We start from the raw sequence: 21,293 nt of genomic DNA, 5'->3' as shown, positions 1-21,293 counted from the left end.
GCTACCTATGCTTAAGTACCAAAGATCACAATACAGGTTTAATTTTTATACACTGGAATAAAACACAGAAATCCACAGGGCTCTGAAAACAAATGAGGTAAGTATATATGTACTGATACGGAAAACTACTGGGAAATAAGTTTAAGTGAAAAACCAAGTTTCCCTGTGCTGATGGAGTGTGTGTCTCCAGAGCCTGAACACCTGGCTCTGAATTCTGACTTTGTCACTTGTCATTTATGCTTTGTGAGGCTTTGGGCGAGTTACTTTCTCTGTCCCTCAGTGTTCATACCGGTAAGTGGGGATTAAATGAGGTTGTTATAAAAATAAAATGAGTTGACACATGTAAGCCCTAAGAACAATGCCTGGCATATAGGAAGTGTTAAATAACTAGATACTATAATAATATCTAGATGTTATAATAATAACATGCTCCAATGTATGTAGAAGAAGATGGAAATGAAGATGAAAGAGAAGAGGAAAGGGAGAGGAAGAAGAGGAGAGGAAGAAGGACAAGAAGAACAAGAAGAAAAACAAGAAGGAGTAATGAAGTTGTAAATTTATTTAAACCATTATTCAGGTATGCAGATATATTAGTTTGCTATGGCTGCCATAAGCACCACAGACTGTGTAGCTTATACAACAGAATGTGTTTTCCCAGTTCTGGGGGCCGAAAGCCCAACATCAAGGTGTCGGCAGTGTTGGTTTCTTCCGAAACCTCTCTCCTTGGCTTGTACAGGGCGGTCTTCTCCCTGTGTCTCCACATGGTCATCCTCTGTGTCTGTGTCCTAATTTCCTCTTTTTATAAGCACACACATTATATTGGATTAGGGCCCACAGTAATGGTTCCATGTTAACTTAATCACCACTTGAAATACCCCGTCTCCAAATACAGTCACGTTCTGAGGTCTTGAGGGTTAGGAATTCGACATATGAATTTTAAGGGGACACAATTTGGCCCATAATAGAAGAGAAATTTAAATTCCTTTATTTGACTATAACTACACTGTCTTTTTTTCCTGAGTCCTTACCTGATGATTGTGGGGGGGGGGGGGGGTGGAGTGCTAAAATATCAATCTGTTTAAAACATAGACAAGGCTGATCTCTTAAACAATACCTTTGAAGAAGTCTGATAATTTCTGGGTAAAAAGTCCTAATATCTCTCAATCGCTTTCTCCATTCCTTGCTTGTCTCTCTAAGAAGATACCTTAGAAGGTATGGGGAGCAGGGAGAGGGCTATAGCTTTCAAGACTTCTTGGTGGTAGGGGAGAGTTGGAGTCCTCAAACATGTCTCCTGCCTATTCTGCCCCCTGTCTATTCTTCCCCACAGAAGACTCTAGGGGAGGTAGCAGGATAGAATGTTCTCTTGACTTATATAGGGCTCCCTAGTTCTCTCTGAATGACTTAGCCTCACTTTAGCTCCTGCAAACACAATAGACCCTCTGAAGTCTGTCTGTGATCCTGGGCAGTTGGTTAAACAATGGGCCAGGGAAAAAAAGGATGGTGGGTGATTCGTGTCACTGAAGACATTGTAGAGAGGACTTCTAATAGAAGAGGCAAGGATTCTAAATTAGCATACAGAGCACATAGCAAATATGAGTTACATAATGAGTAGGCTTGCACTTTAGTCTGGTGTGGTGGATGGAGCCCAGGAGCAGCTTCTCCAGGCAATATGGACACTCCAAGTCAGTTGGCAGCAGCTGAGCACTTCCAAGTGACCCATCCAATTGAGAGATGGGTGAGGTGCAGGCAGCCAGGCATCAGCAACCCAGAGAGGCTTCTCTCAGAAACTACGCACGTTGCCCTAGACTTCTAAGCTGGATAAATATGTCCATGCACCACCAGCCAACGGTGGTGTCAGTGATAGGAAACCACCTGCTTAATGACCCACAGGATGCTTTTCTCACTTCTTCCCAACTGGCTCCCATGCCAAATCTTTGCTTCCAGTTTCCCTGGCTCTCGAGATCAGTTAGGGAGAGGATATCCATCCCAGACCATTGACCAGTAGCCAGTTCTTCTGACAAAGGATGTGTGCCCTTGAGAAGAAAGTGACCCACTCATGTCAGAGAGGCAAGAAGTCTGTTTCTGACACTATGGGTCAGGCAGGTGTTGAGCTGATGGTCCATGGGTAGGTAGGTGTCCAGGGTGTCACCTCAGTAAAAGCAGGCATGTTGGAATCCAACCTCCCAAAGAATAATTTGAAGCTGCTCTGTAACCCTCTGCCCTGCTCCACATACACACTACATGAGCGTAGTTGGCTTACCCACCGACTACGGCTGAGATTTCAAGCTAGGATTTACTATATAGGCAGGAAAGTCAGGGGCTAAGAATGGCTGATAGCTTTTAAATCAACATCCACAAATTAACCATTGCCATTATGAGCAGCAAAAATTTAAAAACAAACATTGAAATCTATTTCTTGAAAATTCTTTTTTTTTTTAATTTTTTTGAGAGAGAGTGAGCGAGCACAAGTAAGGGAGGGGTAGAAAGAGAGGGAGAGGGAGAATCCCAAGCAGTCTCTGGCTGTCAGCCTCAGCACAGAGCCAGATGCAGGGCTCTAACTCACAAACCGTGAGATCACGACCTGAGCTGAAATCAAGAGTCAGATGCTTAAACAACTGAGCCTCCCAGTGCCCCCTCTTGACGATGCTGAGAGGATGGTAGTTTATTAGTGAGGGTAGAGATGAAAAAAATAGATGTCCGCAAAATCCAACCTGACAGAGGTTACAAGTAGACTAAAACATATTCCTTCCTCATGGAAAAGTCCCAGGTGTATGTAGTTGCAGGTATATGGGGATGGGGTGGGTGTGTGGCTCCATCAGGTCTCTTAGAAGTCTCTCTACCATCCCTACATCCCTAGGGTATGGCCTTCATCGCCAAGATCTAAGTCAGCACCTCTGTTCTGGAGAGCAGGATGAAGAAAGAAATGAAGAAAGGGCACAAAGCATAGTCCAGCAGGCTCTTAAGGAGGGTTCCTGAAGGTGGCCAAGGGACACTTCCTTTTTCCTCAGCCAAACTTTAGATCATAATCACAACTAGTTATAGGGAGGCTGGCAAACGTGTTCTTTCTTCTCTGCAGCTCTGTGCTCAGATACAAAATCTACAGCTACTGAAGGAAAGGAATGTGTACTGGGGACAGTTTCTGCTACAGATGACTTCAGTCCAGTGTCTGGTTCCTTTCCCCCTCATTTTCCTCCTTTGCATTATCTTGAGCACGAGGGCACAAAGTCAGGGGAGACTCTGTTTCCCCCTGCTCTATGGAAATCACTAGTGGAAGGAACAGGAACCAAAAGCAAGCAGGAAAATTGAACACTTTCCCATCTTAACGATCAAGTTTCTCTCCAATGGAAACATTATACAAGGCAGGTTTTAGAGCATATAGGAAGAAAGATTAGAGAAGGTAAAACCATAAGCTAGACTGAGGACCGGGACCACGCTTTCCTGTATAATTTTATTCTTGGTGCCTAGAATACAGCTTGTAATGAATGCAGTAAGCATTCAGAAATATTAGTTGAATTAGGGAGGGAAAGGCTCACTTTTTAGGAAGTGACGATGCAAAAAACATGCATGATCAAGGAGTAGGGAAATTGAGATATCTTGCAGCCTGGCCCAGCCCTGAGAAGGATGCTGTTTCTTGTGGAAAGTGACCCCTTGTTTATCTTACAGGATAAACACTCCGATAAAGCAGAAAGGATTGCTGATTTGATATTGCTGAGCCTTGCCCTCACTGTATAAATGCCATTTGTCTGCTATGGCTGGGGAGGTTTTGTGTCTCTGGGCTTCTTGCCAGGCGTCAGCATGTCATTGTTGAAGGTCCACAGACTCCCTTCCAGAAAAAGCCATTTCCCTTTTCAGCTCAGCTGATCTGGGAGAAATTAAAGTGCTGCGGCTAGAACTGCTTCATTCCTGTCCACCACTGGCAGGGAAGCGGGGAGAGCTACAGGGAGGATGCCAGCTGCTGAGTGGGGGTATGGCAGGTTTGTGGGGGTGGGGGGGTGGAGCAACTGCAGCGGGTACCTCTTACTAGAAGCTACAATGTGGAGAGCAGAGGGCAGGGTGGTGGGGGGTTCCTCAGGATGACCACAGACATTTTTCCAGAAGTCAAAGTCAAAGAAATGTAATGGCATGAACAGGAATGAGCAGCTCTCTATGTGCTAAAACAGAGCTCTCTCCAAGTCATGAACTAAGGAGGGAGAAGCCAGGCACAGAATAGTATGTATAGTATGCTACAACTTGCATAGGGAAAAAGAAATACATGTATATACACAAATATGTGTAAATTCAAAGGCCATCTCTCAGAAGATACTAAAGAAACTGTTAACAGTGGTTGCTTTCACAAAGGGGGATTCCATTACTAAGAGATGTGGAATGAAAGATTTTATTTCATCTTATACCCTTATGTAGTTTTTCAAAGTTGTATCATGTACCAAAAAAAAAAATCACACAAATTAGTAAATAAATAAAAATTATATAATAATAATAATACACAACGGAAAAAGAAATGATGAGAATCACTTGTCGAAGCAAGGAAGATTGAAGGAGGAAATGGCAGACAGGATTAGGAGTCAGAGCTATGAAATGCAGAAAAGCCAGGAGCCAGGATAGTGTGATGTGAGCAACGCAGCCAGAAGGAGAGCAGGAGCAGGAGAACATCAGAGATGGGGAGCCATTCTCAGGGGCTGGGCATTCATGGTGTAGGGGGGTAGGAGCAGACTCAGGTATATTATATCCCACAGTAAAACCACCATAAATTCACTTAGAAGGGTCCAAAATATTCGATTTGATAAAATGCACAGGGGTATGTTACTGCAAGTTTAATGAGAGGACAGGAAGAGGGACAAGTCTTTTTAGCTGGTGCTTTATCATGTCTCTACCCAGGTCCTGGCTGCATTTGGTGCTACTTGCTAACAGATGGTGTCCCAACCTATATACTCACAGGAGTGATTTTGGGTTCTGTGGCTTATTCAGACATCCAAGAAAGAAGGGGCAACCCCAGGAACTCTTAGCTGGTTGGTATCCAGTTGACCGGGGGTGAACGAGCCAGGGAAATTCCAGAAAGTTGGAGGCCATATTCTCTTAACTTTACTGCCCAATCTGATATTTTCTTTTTTTTTTTTTAATGTTTATTTATTTTTGACAGAGAGAGAGACAGAGCATGAGCAGAGGAGGGGCAGAGAGAGAGGGAGACACAGAGAGAGGGAGAGGGAGACACAGGCTCCAGGCTTCAAGCTGTCAGCACAGAGCCCTACCTGGGGCTCGAACTCACAGACCGCGAGATCATGACCTAAGCCAAAGTCAGACACTCAACCAACTGAGCCACCCAGGTGCCCCTGAACTATGTATTTCTTAATATTCTCTAAATCATGTTCCCCAGAAGACACCCTGCCATTATGGCCCAGGGGAAGGTGGCCAAATGTTCACCACAGGAAGAAGGAGGCATTAAATGGAGAAGCAACGTTCAGACAAAAGAGGATATCAAAGAAAGCCTTTCTGGTTCTGGGGGGAGAAAAGAGAGGACATAAAGAGATACATATAATATCATATGCCACTGTCCTTGTGTTTTACCAGTCTCCACATTTGGATTCCAATGTCAAAGTGGGGGAAGATGGTAGGGTAAAATTACCCCTTCACCCAGAAAGCCTAAAGCAAAGGGAGCTTGTATTTCTCTTCCCCTGGGTACTTTACAAGGATGCCTCTCACAGGGAGCTCCCATGTCCTTTTAGGGGACAGGAGGAGGCATGGAATGCTCACCAGAGGGACAGCTAGAGTAAGTGCTCCCCCGCCCTGACCCTTGTTTCTCTTGTGGAATACAAGGATTCCAGAAGTTCTCTTGAGCTCCCTGTAATGTGGGAGGTAGGCAACTGAGTTGAGAACCAGTGAGCCAGCCATAGGACCACCACAGTGACAACAAAGTGACCCCAAAGTAGAGGCAGCAGGAGAGATGTGGACTAGGGCTCCACAAAGTACAGCCTTTGGACCTGCCTCACCTGGTAGTCTGTTAGAATTGCAAAGTCTCAGCTCCACCCCAGAACCTACTAATCAGAGCCTACTAATCAGAGTCTCTGGGTGTGGTGCACAGGAATCTGTTTTGATGAGCTCTCCAGGTCATTCGTCTGCACGCAGAAATTTGAAAAGTGCTGGTGAGGACATCCTGGCCAGGAGGTTGATGGAGAAAGGTCTAGACGAGTTGGAGGTAGGAGAGAGACTCAGTTGGCAGAGAGGGGCTCGCAGAGACTTCAAGTGCCTGCTAGACCCCACGGCCAGATGTGACAAAGTACGAAGACAGGAGACCTGTCCGAGGACCCGCCCCTCCGCATCCCTAGTGCAGGCTGTGCTCTGTCAATCCGCATACCTAATCAGGGGTAGAAGGCCGACTATTGATGGATATTTTATCTCCAATAAGAAACATAAGCCAGGGGCCACCTGGTTGGCTCAGTCGGTTAAGCGTCCGACTTCAGCTCAGGTCATGATCTCACCATTCTCACGGTTCGTGAATTCGAGCCAAACGTAGGGCACTGTGCTGGCAGCTTGGAGCCTGGAGCCTGCTTCAGATTCTGTGTCTCCCTCTCTCTGTCTCTCCCCGGCTTGCGCTCTGTCTCTCTCCCTCTCTCAAAAATAAATAAACATTTAAAAATTAAAAAAAGAAAGAAAAAGAAAAAGAAAAGGAAAAAGAAAAAGAAAAAGAAAAAGAAACATAAGCCAGAAGAGATAGCTAAACCTTTAAATGGCAGGTCTAACTTGCTGCCAGGTCACCTGGGTCCTGGCTGCTGCTTGTCATCCAGGACAGCACAGAGATGGTGGGGTCTTTTGGAGGCCCCTCTCCTACACACCTAGAGTCCCCAGGACCTCCTGTCCCAACACCAGCCATACAAGCAGACACACTTCCATTTTCTAAATAACTTCCTAGATTTAACAGCTTTTATACAAGTCATCCACAAACATGGCTAAGAATGCTAACAGGATGATAATGATAGTAATAAAGCAACACGTTCTTTGGACCATGCCCCAGCTCTCCCCGGACAGCCACTTCTAATAACAACATTAGTTTTAGACATTCTCTCTTTACTTCCTATAGATTTTAGCTCTTACGTCACTTTCTCTTCCCTCCATTCTCCCAATATAGCTCTGCTACTATTTTTGGTTAAATCAATACACAGAGGTTACATTATTATATCTACGTTGACAATGTCCTTTGTAGAGCTAGGGAGTGTGTTACAACTACATATCCTTTCTTGTCTAGCTTTGTGTCTTTCTTTCCTGGAGTCCTAACATGATTTCTTTCATTAAATAATAACCACAAAAACAAGGCCTCGTGGTACCAGGTATGGAGTTATCTCCTTTTATTCCAGGAGACAGAGCCCCCTGCCAGTGCATCTGTCTGCCTACTCTGACCTAGGCGTGCTGTCCTGGTGTTGTTCAGAGGCTTTGATTAGGCAGTGGAGGAAGAAAATTTGTCTTGTAGAAGGTGGTAATTAGCACTTCTCCCCAGAATCCATTTATTACCCCTCAGGGCACAACCCATGTGCTAATCTTGCTGTGGGCCTCCTGCCTGCACCTGCCTCACGGTGCCTTTCTTGAAACCTCTACCCACCTTTTGAGCAACAAGATCTGAGGAACAAGATCTCATTTCCCACACCCATCATTTTATACTCCTGTTACATGGCTCTAGTACTTTTCCCCAAGCCTGGGTCTTTCAACCCAAACAGTCCCCTGGGCTTCAGGAAGATGATGGAGAACTCCTACCCCATAACTGAGTCCTCTAGTCCTGGGCAGAGAAGGGCTTTGGCCTTCAGACACCAGTGGTGGAGCTGCGTGCTGCCACCAGGTCAGCTTTCCTTTGCTGTGTTCCCACTGATGTGACCTTGGGCTCCTTGCTTCCTCAAATGATGCACCTATTAAATCCAGCACCAACACCCACACGTTCCATGGACAAACACCAGTGCTAATTGTCAGGGACAGTGCCCAAAACCTACAATGAGGAAAGAGCTCTTCCCTGACCGGTCTTGTAATTAGTAGCACACCTATCTTTTTCCTGGGAGTCAGTACGCTGCCTTATTATGGGATGTTCTATTTGGTTCATTTCCTGCCTCTCCTTGGGTCTAGCCTAAAAAAATAAAGAAGCCATGGTAAGCATTGGAGGAGGCCTCCTTGGTCACCCCTAGAGGGGCAGTGAAATGACCCTTCCAACTATGCCTTCATTTCATTCTCAGCCAAGAGCCTTTGGTTCCCCCAAGTCCTTCTGAAGGAAAGGGACATAATGGTCAGTTCTTCCCATTACAGGGATGTGTACTATGTTTCCAATTTTACATATCCTGGGAGAAAAGAAAGTGGAAGGAAATGTACCTGTATGTTAGCAACTGTTATCTCTGGGTATGGACATAGAAGAGACTATTTTTCTTTTCTATACTTTTCCGCATTTTCTTATTTTAAAAACAATATCTGCCATGAGATGCTATTTAACAAATGCTTATAAAATATTAAAAATTATGTATCTACCTACTTATCTACAAAGTAGCAGGGGTAAAAGAGCCTATCTTGAGTCTGAATTGGGAGTAGGTCTATTTGAACACATCTGACCATTGGGTTGATGGAAGCAGAGGTCACTTTGCAAGAATGGGCACTCCAGGTGTCCTGGGTGGCTCAGTCGGTTAAGCGTCCGACTTCGGCTCAGGTCATGATCTCACGGTTCAAGCCCCTGCATTGGGCTCTATGCTGAGAGCTCAGAGCCAGGAGTCTGATTCAGATTCTGTGTCTCCCTGTCTCTCTCCCCCTCCCCTGCTCATGCTCTCTCTCTCTCTCTCTCTCTCTCTCTCTCTCAAAAGTAAATAAACATTAAAAAAAAAAAAAAAAAAAAGAATGAGCACTCCAGGATGGCAGATAGTGTGGTTACTGTAGAACCACCAGCACCTAAAGCAGTGCCTGGTGCATAACGGGCACTCAAAATATGTTTTCAAAATGCACTGGTGAGTGAATGAGAGGGGAGGGATTCCCACAGGTGGAGGCTGATCCAATCAGGAACTTGGTCATCAGGGAGGAGGCCAAACTAGGCATCTCTCAGCTTTGTCTCTCAGCCTAGTTTTTCATGTCCAAGTGCCAGGAGAACAGGATGTTGTAAGTAAAACTAAGAGACTTCTAGAGACAAACACCTTGCCTTAAGACTCCAGCAAGAGAATGCATTACAGAAGGTAGGAAAAGGATATTCCTCCCCTGCTTCTACAAAGACCACACACAATCTCTGGCAAGAGGGAGTTCCCTGGGAAACCGAGGCAAAGCCCTTGCCAGTGGAGCTGGGTGCTTGGTGAAGCAGCCAGTGGTATGAATGATTCTGAGCTGCATAGCTTTCACTGCATGGGATACTGTTATTCAAATTCAGCAGAATAGCAGGATGCTCTCTTAAAATTTCCTATGTGGGGGCAGGATAGTGGCAGTTTTTATCTGTGTTTTCCCCACCTTGCTGAGTCTAATAGTGCATTCTTGAGGGTCAGAAGACACAAACATAATGATAAGTGGAATTTCCCACTTCAGGCATCCCTGATTATTAGGTGTGTGGCCTAATTTGTCCTTGTTCTTACCTCCAAATAGCTTCGTGATACCTCTACAGGTATTCTTATCATTTTTGCCAAACATCATTTCTCAATAGTCAGTGTGATGGCTGCAGATGTTCCTGGACCAGTGGGTCTCTGGATATAAGATGTTCATTTGAGGTCAAGAAGAAAATACTTTCTTTTTTTTCAACGTTTATTTATTTTTGGGACAGAGAGAGACAGAGCATGAATGGGCAAGGGGCAGAGAGAGAGGGAGACACAGAATCGGAAACAGGCTCCAGGCTCTGAGCCATCAGCCCAGAGCCCGACGCGGGGCTCGAACTCACGGACTGCAAGATCGTGACCTGGCTGAAGTCGGACGCTTAACTGACTGCGCCACCCAGGCGCCCCAAGAAGAAAATACTTTCTACCTCATTTTTATCTCTAGGTTATAAAGAGAGGTGTTATAGAGGGAAGGAGTCCTCTGAATTGTTTTCTCTTAAAAATGGGATCAGGAGGGGGCACCTGGGTGGCTCAGTCAGTAAAGTGTCTGACTTCAGCTCAGGTCATGATCTCCCACTTCTTGAGTTCAAGCCCCACGTCAGGCTCTGTGATGACAGCTCAGAACCTGGAGCCTGCTTTGGGTTCTGTGTCTCCCTCTCTCTCTGTCCCTCCCCCGTTCATACTCTGTCTCTCTTTCAAAAATGAACATTAAACATTTTTTTAAAATGGGATCAGGAGACTGGTGAGCACCCCTCAGAAGTCAAAGTGGACTGAACATGTCAGCTGGGCTTCCACATACTTTCTTGGGGCCCTGTGATAGTTAATTTTATGTCAACATGGCAAAGCAATGGTTCCAGTTGTCTGGTTGAATGTTAGTCTAGATGTGAAGGTATTTGGTAGGTGTGATTGCCATTTACAGACAATTGACTTCAAGTAAAGTAGATTACCCTCCAAAATGTGAATAGGCCTCATCCCATCCATTGAAGGCCTTAAGATATCAAATATCTGAGGTTTCCAGAGAAGACATTCTGCCTTGGGACTGTAACATAGAAATTCAGCCTGGGTTTCCAGCCAGCTGGTCTGCCCTATGGATTTCTGACTGGGCAGACTTCACAACTAAATGAGTTGATTCCTTAAAATAAATCTTTCTTTCATTCTTCCTTCCCACCTTTCCTTTCTCTTTCTACCCCCTCCACACCCATCCTCCTTTCTCTCTCTCCACATACATACATCCTATTGGTCTGTTTCTCTGGAGAGTTCTGACACTGGCAAAGACTCCCTCCTTAACCAACTGTAGTCAGGCTTCTTTAGGTCCTCTCCTTGACTAGCTCTCATCCGTCACCTGCTGAGCCCAGTTTTGCCAAAGAATCCACCCACCACCCCCATATCTAATTAGACTCTTCTTCCTCCACCCTTGATATCTAATCAACCTCCTCTTCCTCCACTCTTGATACCTAACCAAGTTTCTCTTAGTAAGTTTCTTAGTAAATCCTCACTTGTTCCTGTTTGTATTTGGAATTGAGTTTAGTCTCTCATATTGCAATGGTCTCTCTCCTGTTCCCATAGTCTTGAATAAACTCTGTCTTTCATTAAAATTTTATTTATTTATTTATTTATTTATTTATTTATTGAGAGAGAGAGAGAGAGAGAGAGACAGAGAGACAGAGAGAGACAGAGAGAACAAGTGGGGAAAAGGCAGAGACAGAAAAGGAGAGAGAGAATCTCAAGCAGGTTCTGTTGCCAGTGCAGAGCCCAAGGCAGGACTTAAACTCACAAACTGTGAGATCATGACCTGAGCCAAAACTAAGAGTCAGGCACTTAACCAGCTGAGCCACCCAGGCTCTCCTCTGCATGGTCATTTTTAACAAGCATCCACTGAGTAATTTCTCTGTAATAGTACAGACCCCCAAATCTAATGCTGGTTATAGAAATTTTATACTATTGGAAAATCAAACTTAGTTTCTCATATGGCTGCTATTTCCTGTGTTCCTACAGCAATCAGAAGTGCTAAAATCAAGAACAGCACATAGGCTTGCCTGAGGTGCAGCAAGCAGGGGGAGGGGGGAGACTACGTTTTACTGCCTCCACTCCGGTGTGGTACAGAATGGAAGGTGGTAGCTCTAACAGATGGGAACACTTCTGAATCCTTCTGGCTCATGTGCGTAAATCAGACAGCTGGCTGTGATCTGGTGTGAGGTAGGGCCCAGGAACTGAAGAGCAGTACTGTCTACTTACAACAAGCTTCTTTTGTGTCTAGATGTCCTTTGTGAGGACATATACAAGACCCACAGGGACTTCAGCAATATCGAATTGTGAGGAAGATTAGGATGCCAGATTAGGTTATCACAAGACTGGAGAGCCTCTCTAGAAAGCAGCTGCTGATCCACAGTGGTGGGTAGCAAGTGCTCATCTGGCTGAGAGAGGCACAGTGACAGCTGACACATTAAACAGATAATGCCATCCTTCTGACAGTCAGTACCCACATAGGAGTGAGCTCAGCTGTCATCTCAGGGTATAAGAGCCTCTTCCCCTAACCGATAGACAAAGACCACAAGATCCAGGTGGGGATCCAGCCCCAGGCAAGTGCCAGCAGAAAAAGTGAGTTGGGAACCAGGTCAGATAGACAAGGACAAGAGGAGGGGTGGCCTGGGATTCAGTGGGCACCTGACATGAGGCTCAACTGTGGCACAGCTGGTGGTTGAGGACATGATGTCCTTCTGTGCTAGCTGGAAATATTTCAGGATGTGGGTGGGGCTGCCTCTGCAGAGGAGTGTCACTGACACTTCAACGGGGAGGATGTGGGGCAGGGAAGCCCAATCCATCCTGTCTTTCCAGCTCTACTTTGGGGAATATGGAGACATGCTAGGGAGTGTCTCCTTTTTATTATCAAAACTTTGCAACTTTGCCTTCAGTGACCTGCATCACTGCACAGTAATGATAATAATAATGCTACTAATAGCCAGATTTTATTGAATACTTTCCATAGGCCAAGCATATAACACTCATGATTGTATACAATCAGCCCTATTATTCCCATTTTACAGATGGGAAAGGTGAGGCTTATAAAATTAAGTAAATGCCCCCAAATTACACAGCTAGTGGAAACAATGTGAATGCAAACAATCTAAGCTGACACTTAACCACCATACTATTATCTTATCACAAAAGGATCTTCTCTAAGTCTTTGTATTGCTGAACGACCGTATCTCAGGCTTCAAGGTGAGCTCCTATTCTTAGTTTGTGAAGCCCATTCTATTCACTAGGGACCTAACCACATGCCAGAAGATGGATAGGTTGCTGTTAAGCACTGGCACTCTTAAGTCACTGTCCTTGGGGTGCCTACGTCGGTTATGCGTTCAACTTGGCTCAGATCATGATCTCATGGGTCGTGGGTTCGAGCCCCGCATTGGGCTCTGTGCTGACAGCTCAGAGCCTGGAGCCTGCTTCCAATTCTGTGTCTCCCTCTCTCTCTACTCCTCCCCCCCTCTCTCCCTCTCTCTATCTCTCTCTCAAAAAATAATAAACATTTAAAAAAAAAAAGATGTTTAGGTCACTGTCCTAGGACATTGTCAATCCACATCTTCAGGGATGACGTTTCTCCCACTGAATAGGCATGTAGCTACTTGCTGGCTCCCTCTAGCATGAAGAGGAGCTCCCCTGAAGGCTGAGGAAGTGCGTATGGGGGGACCAGCATCCCCTGGCTTCAATCAGAGCACTATAATAATAAATAATCAAAACTATGACCTAATCAAATACTCTTTAGTTCTTCACAGGTAGACCAAGGGTCTGCAGTACTATTGAATTTTTGGAATAGCAGCATCCAGACCATAAGGAGCTGGAGCTTTGGACTGAAAGAGACCTGGAAATAAATTCTTTCTCTACTGCTAGAGCTGACTCACAGGGGCTTGAGAGAGCCAACTGTGTACAACCGTTCCCAACTGTGGTGGTAGCATGAGCTTAACCATGATGGGAATATTTACCCCATAGAACTAGGTAAATACTAAAAATCAGGGCTTTCAAAATTGTTCTAGAAATAAGGCTTATGAGCACACCACCTGCCCAGGCTGTCAGAACAAGACATAGGCAATGTCAAAGGCTCTCATTTCCGTGTCTGGTTTTTAGTCTGTGGTTCTCTGGCTACCTCTATACCATCCAGGGGAAATGGGAATTAACATGATTGGTATGTCAGTTATCTATGACTGCATAACCAATTGCCCTGAAATTTATTGGCTTAATGCAATAGTATCTCTCATAGTTTCTTTGGTCCAGCAATTTGGGAGAGACTTGGCTGCATGGTTCTGGCTTGGGGTCTCTAATAAAAGTGCAGGCAAGACGTCAGCTGGACTTCCAGTTGTCTGCAGCCAGAGCTGGAGGATCTGGGCAAAGTTTATTCACTCACATGGCCAGTAATTTCATTCTGGCTATTGGCGGGAGGACTCAGTTCCTGGTCCCATGGACTTTATCATAGGATTGCTTGAATGTTTTCACTGTATGAGAGTTGGATTCCTTCTGAATGAATCCAAGAAGGCAAGATAAAAGCTACGATGTGTTTTAATAACTTAGCTTTGAAAGATTCAAATTCTGCACTTCCACAATATCCCGTTGGTCACACAGCAGCCCTATTCAGTGCAAAAGAGGACTACACTCTTTTGGGTGTAAATATCAGTAGGAAAGAATCATTTAATGATCTTGAAGACTGCCTCCCAAAATTTGTATAGAGAATTGCAATTTTCTCATGCAGGAGGACTGATAGCACATAATGTTCTCCTAAATCTCACGGCCACCTGCCTGATACCTGCAGCAAATAGGGTTTTATTCTGCACAATAAAAAAGGGCGAGGGCCGTTGGATGGGCAAACAAATGACAGTGTCTGCCACACTATACACTCTCCAGACAAGAAACCCTTCTTGTGCCCACCATACAATTGGCCTCTGCATGTTTTCTCTCAGCTTATTAACCAGAATAAATTGCTCTTCTGTCTTTTACACTTGGTTTGCACAAGCCAACTTTGTGTCTCTCTGATCAAATAGACAGCCTTTTCATGGGGTGGGGCTGGATCTCTGAACAGAGAGCAAAGGAAAAAAAAAGGCTGATGTGCAAAACAGAGTTTCTTTGCCTCTGAGGAGACAAGGGTAAATGCTTCTGCCACATTTGGCCTGATCACAGGTGTATAATTCCAAAGCTGCTGCTTGCTCGGTTAATATCCAGGTTGAAGGAAAATGTTCTGTGACTGATCCCTAGACAGTTGTCTTTGGAAGTATTGGAAACATTTTCAGGGCAGTGTACAAGGAAGGCAGGAGAGGTATTTTCTATAGCAAAGTATCTGTGATTATTAACATTTGATTCCTTTATAGTATAAATGGCATAAATGAGTTCCAAGGTAAGAAGGTATTGTACCCTTCACATCACATCTGTGCTTTTCACTCAAAACTTTAATATGAAGAGCTCAAAACAATATGTGTTTAATAAATCTTCACCTTGTAGAAAGATTTGGATAAAGCAGGTGCCACGATTCATCTCCTTATTCCCTCCAACGCCCAAATTGAAGACTTAGATCCCAAGATTCTCAAATAGAAAATGTGATGTGTTTTCCTCCTAACAGAGATATGGCTGGGTCTGGGACAGAATGCGTTGAAAGTAGCTGTCTTTGTTAATTAGATCATTTGTCCTATCCACCTATAATGAGTGTACTGTGTAGAAAATCACACCATCCACAAGATGTGCCAGACTCCATTGAGCCATTTGTGATGGGATCACTAGATAGGCAGATTAAAGGACTGCTTTGTCTGGACTTCAGCAAGGCATGAGGTGAGTACCTCCTAATTACCACGAAGACAGAAGTGAGGGATGGGGGTCGGATGGCAATGTCATAGAGATAGTCATAATTGGTTGTTTTGAAAGGGTCCCAAATGACAATCTCTATTGACTTGAAAGTGAAGCTCCCTTTCTCTTCATAGAAACTGTTAAATATGTTCTTGTCAAAATCCCTTTTAACAGGGGCTTTTGCAGAGCAAATGCTTTTATTTTGATGTAGTCAAACTTATAAGATTTTCCTTTTATAAATTGCCCTTTTTATGTCGAGTCTAAGAACATTTTGCCTGGCTCTACATCCTATAGACTTTTTCCTAAGTTTTTTTTTTTTCCCTAAGATATTTACAGTTTTACATTTTATCTTCATGTCCATGATCCATTTTAGGCTAATTTTTGTATGAAAGTGACACTTAGGTTAAGCGTTATTTTTATTTATTGTTTGTTTGTGCCTAGGGCGTCTGATTGCACCATTAATTTATGCTTCTGCATCCTCATCAAAAATCAGCTGGGCAGGGGCGCCTGGGTGGCTCAGTGGGTTAGCATCCGACTTTGGCTCAGGTCATGCTCTCACGGTTCTTGAGTTCAAGCTTTCTGCTGTCAGCGCCTAGCCTGCTCCAGATCCTCCGTCCCCCTCTTGGTCTGCCTCTCCTCCGCTTTCTTTCTCACTCTCTCTCAAAAATAAATAAACATTTAAAATAAAAGTCAGTTGGGCATATCAGCGTGGGTATTTTCTTGGGTTTTCTGTTCCGTTCCACTGATCTATGTGACTATACTTCGGCCAATACTACACAGACTTGATTTCCGTAGCTCTATAATAAGCCTTGAAATTGGGTAAATGGATTTCTTCCAGTTTATTCTTTCCTTTCAAAAATGTTAAGGCCGGGGCGCCTGGGTGGCGCAGTCGGTTAAGCGTCCGACTTCAGCCAGGTCACGATCTCGCGGTCCGTGAGTTCGAGCCCCGCATCAGGCTCTGGGCTGATGGCTCAGAGCCTGGAGCCTGTTTCCGATTCTGTGTCTCCCTCTCTCTCTGCCCCTCCCCCGTTCATGCTCTGTCTCTCTCTGTCCCAAAAATAAATAAACGTTGAAAAAAAAAAAAAAAAAAAATGTTAAGGCCTTTCCACATAAAATTTTTAAAAATCTATATCTAGAAGCAATTTTGCTAGGATTTTAATAAGAATTGCATTATACCTATGTATCAGTTTGGGGAGAATGAACATCTTTACTGTGTTGAGTCTTCCAATTCATGAACAAGATGTGTTTCTCCTTTTAGATCTTTTTTTTTTTCCATTTCTTTCATCATCAATGCACAATTTTCAGCATGTAAGTCCTATATATGTTTTGTTAGATTTACACCTAGGTATTTCATTATCTTTGAGCAATTGTAAATGGTATTGTATTTTAATTTCACATGCTAGTTGTTGATGTATAGAAATAAAATTTATTTTTGTATGTTTTCCTTTTATCCTCTAGTCTTGCTTGAACTTACTTGTTAGTTCTAAGAGTATATTCGTACATTTGCTGGAATTTTCTATGTAGAAAATTTATCATCTGCAAATAGAGGCCGTTTACTTCTTCCTTTCCAACCTGTATGCTGTTTATTTCCTTCTCTTGCCCTTATTATACTGGCTAGAACTTATTTTTTTTTCTGGCTAGAACTTCTAGCATTATATTGAATAAGGGTTATGAAAGCAGACATCCTTGCTTTGCTCATGATCTTGAGGAGAAAGCATTTGTGTTTTTGCCTTTAAGTACGTTAGCTATAAGTTTTTTAGATGCTCTTTATCAAGTTAAGGAAGATCTCCTTTATTCTTATTTTTCTGAGAGTTTTTATTATGAATGGGGGCTGAACTTTATCAAATGTTTTTTGTCTACATCTGCTGATAAGATTGCATGATATTTATCCTTTAATAGTCTAATCTGGTGGATTACAATGACAGATTTCCCCATATTGAACAAGCCTTGTATCTCTGGATCCCTCTTGGATCATGATGTAAAATTGTTTTCATGTATAGTTGGTTTCTATTTGCTGATATTCTAAGGGCTTTCACATCTGTATTAATGAGATACATTGGTCTACAGTTTTCTTGTTTTTTCTTTGTCTGGTTTTGGTATCACGGTAATGATAGTTTCATAAAATGAACAGAGAAGTCTTCCCTTCTCTTCTATTGTCTAAAAGAGATTGCATAGAATTGGTGTTAATTCTTCTTTAAACATTTGGTAGAATTCTCTGGGTCTGAAGATGTTGTTTCTGGGAGATTTTAAATTCTAAATTCAATTCCCTTAATAGTTGTAGGGCTATTATCTGTCTCATATTTGATGACTTGTGGTAGTTGGCGTGCTTTTTAAGGAATTGGTCCATTCCATCTATGTTGTGAAATTTATGTTTATATAGAGTTGTGTGTAGTGTTCACATATTGCTGCTGCTATCTGCAGTCTGTAGTGATATCCTTGTTTCATCCCTGATATTGATAATTTGTGCCTTATTTTTTTATTCTTGTCACTCTTTTTTTTTTTTCAACGTTTATTTATTTTTGGGACAGAGAGACAGAGCATGAATGGGGGAGGGGCAGAGAGAGAGGGAGACACAGAATCGGAAACAGGCTCCAGGCTCTGAGCCATCAGCCCAGAGCCCGACGCGGGGCTCGAACTCGCCGACCGCGAGATCGTGACCTGGCTGAAGTCGGACGCTTAACCGACTGCGCCACCCAGGCGCCCCTATTCTTGTCACTCTTATTAGAGTTTTGTTAATTTTATTGATATAAAAAATCTGTTTTAGGGGCACCTGGGTGGCACAGTCGGTTAAGCGACTGACTTCGGCTCAGGTCATGATCTCACTGTTCATGAGTTTGAGCCCTGTGTTGGGCTCTGTGCTGACTGCTCAGAGTCTGGAGCCTGCTTCAGATTCTGTGTCTCCCTCTCTCTCTGACCCTCCCACACGCATGCTCTGTCTGTCTCTCTCTCAAAATTAAACATTAAAATTTTTTAAAACTGTTCTATTGATTTTTTATATTATTTTTCTGTTTCAGTTCATTGATTTGGTTCTTATCTTTATTATTTCCTTCCTTCTGCTTATTTGGGGATTATTTTGCTCTTCTATTTGTAGATTCTTGAAGTGAGAGCTTAGATAAGTGAGCTAACACCTTTCCTCTCTCTTTAAATTGAGATATAATTGACATGTAATATTACACTCATTTCAGATATACAATGTAATGACTTGATATATGTATATACAATGAAATGATCACCACAATAAATCTAGTTAACATCCATCACCACACACAATTACAGACCTTTTTCTTCTGCCTAGAACTTTTAAAATCTATTCTCTTAGCAACTTTCAAATATACAATACAATACTTTTAACTATAGTCACCATGCTGTACATTAATTTCCTGTAACTTACTCATTTTATAACTGGAAGTTTGTACCTTTTGACCACCTTCACTCATTTTGCCCACCCCTCTCCCCTGCCTCTGGTACACCCCAGTCTGTTTTCAGTATCTGCAAGCTTGGTTTGTTTTCTTTTAGAATTTGTTTTTTAAGATTCCACATATAAGGGGAGGCATCTGAGTGGCTCAGTTAGTTGAGCATTTGTCTTTTGATTTTGGCTCAGGTCATGATCCCAGGGTTGTGGGATAGAGCCCTGCATGGGACTCTACACTGAGCTTGGAGCCTCTTTAAGATTCTCTATCTCTCCCTCTGCTCCCCTCCTCCAATGGTATGCTCTCTCGCTCACACGCTCTCTCTCTCTCTCTCTAAAAAAAAAAAAAAAGTTAAGATTCCACATATAAATGAGATTGAGATTGGTACTTGTCTTTATGTCTGACTTGTTTTGCTTAGCATAATACCCTCAAGATTTCTCCATGGAGTTGCAAATGGCGAGATTTCCTTCTTTTTGTGGTTAGGTAATATTCCATTGTACATATACCACATTTTCTTCATGCATCCATGATGGACACTTAGATTGTTTCCATGCTTTGGCTATTGTAAATAATGCTACAATGAACATAGGGGTGCAGATATGTTTTTGAGTTAGTGTTTTAGTGTCCTTTAAATAAATACCCAGAAGTAGAATTTCTGGATGATATGCTAGTTCTATTTTTAATTTTTTGAGGAATCTCCATACTTCTTCTTTTCTAATAAATGCATTTAATATTCTCAATTCCACTCTCAGCACTGCTTTAGCTGTGTCTCACACATTTTCATATGTTGTATTGGGTTACATGCCTTTTTAAAATTTCCCGTAAGACTGGGTGTTGTATGGAAACCAATTTGACAATAAATTTCATATTAAAAAAATAAATAATTAATTAATTAAAAATTAAAAAATTAAAAAAGACTTCCTTTTTGGTTCATGGATCATTTAGAAGTGTTCTGTTTAGTTTCAAAGTGTTTGGAGATTTTCCTGTTATCTTTCTGTTACTGATTTTTAATTTGATTCCATTGTAGTCAGAGGACATACTGTATATGATTTTAATTACTTTAAATTTGTTAAGGCTTCCTTTATGGCCCAAGATATGGTCTACTTTGGTATATGTTCTGTGGACACTTGAATAGAATATGTATTCTGCCATTGGTGGATGGGATATTCTATACGTGTTGACCAGATACGTTGTTTGACGGTGGTGTTGAGTTCTTCTATATCCCGGCTAATACTCTATTTCATTGTTTTCTCAATTATTGACAGGGAGGCATTGACATTTCCAGCTGTAATTGTGTATTTTTTTAGCTTTCTTGTCAGTTTAATCAGTTTTTGCTTGCCATATTTTATAGCTCTGTTGTTTGGTGCACAAGTGTAGGAATGCTGTGTCTTCTTGGGGAATTTATACTTTTCTTATGAAATAAAATTCTTTTAACTCTGGTAATTTTCTTTGCTCTGAAATCTATATTATCTGACATTAATGTAGCCACTCCTGAACTCCTTTGATTAATTTTTCCTCTGTTCCCTCCACTCTGCTGTTGAGCCGATCCACTGAACTTTTCATTTTAGTTATTGTATTTTTCAGTTCTAAAATTTCCATTTGGTTTTTCTTTATATCTTCTGTTTCTTTGATGAAGTTTCCTAATTTTTTATTGTTTCAAGCATGTTCGTCATTGCTTCTTGAAACATTTTTATCATTGGTGCTTTAAAATCTTTGTCTAATAATCCCAACTTCCTTCTCGTCTTGGTATCAGCATCTATTGATTATCTTTTTAAATTCAATTTGAGATCTTCCCAGTTCTTTGTATGATGAGCAATTTTCAACTGAAACTTGGACGTGTTTATATTATGTTAGGAGTCTCTGGATCTTACTTAAATCTGTTTTATCTGGCTTTCTTTAGCAGAGGATGGTGACACCTCCTCATTATTTATAGGTGGGAGTACAGGTTTTCGTTCTGGCCTCTGTTGATGTCCAAAGTGAGGAGAAGGCTCTACATTGCTGCTGTGTAGAGACTGGCGTTTAGTCTCCTAACATGTTCTCCACTGATACTCTGGGGTTGATTTATTTGAGAAAGAAAGTCCTCGTTCCCTACCCGATCTTCCCTGACACCATCTTGGCGGGGGGTAATAAAGTACATTGTTACAGCCTCACAAGAGTGAAAGTATAGCCTCACTTCTCAGTTTTTCCTGGTGTGGGTGGGGAAGGGGCCCATATTTTTTTCCATGGTGTTTGACTGAAGGGGTGCAGTTTGTCTAAAGGTTTTCTGTTTTGCTAGGCTATGCCTTTCCTATAAATTTGGCTAGAAAGTACTGCAATAATTTTGGCAACTAGACTTATAATGGTGATCATTCATAACGTATGTAAATGTCAAATCACTGTGTTGTACACCTGAAACCAACATAATATTGTATGTCAACTATACTTCAACTAAAAAAAAAGACACTGAAAGGTCAAAAAATAAAAATGACTGTGAAAAAAATGTGTTCACTTGTAGAACAAACTTGCACTGAAAAATGGATGGACGAATGGGGCTTGG

The sequence above is a fragment of the Prionailurus viverrinus genome, chromosome D2 (assembly GCF_022837055.1).
Source record: "Prionailurus viverrinus isolate Anna chromosome D2, UM_Priviv_1.0, whole genome shotgun sequence".
Classification (NCBI taxonomy): domain Eukaryota; kingdom Metazoa; phylum Chordata; class Mammalia; order Carnivora; family Felidae; genus Prionailurus; species Prionailurus viverrinus.
The sequence above is the reverse complement of the archived record's forward strand: the minus strand, read 5'-3'. Positions refer to the sequence as shown.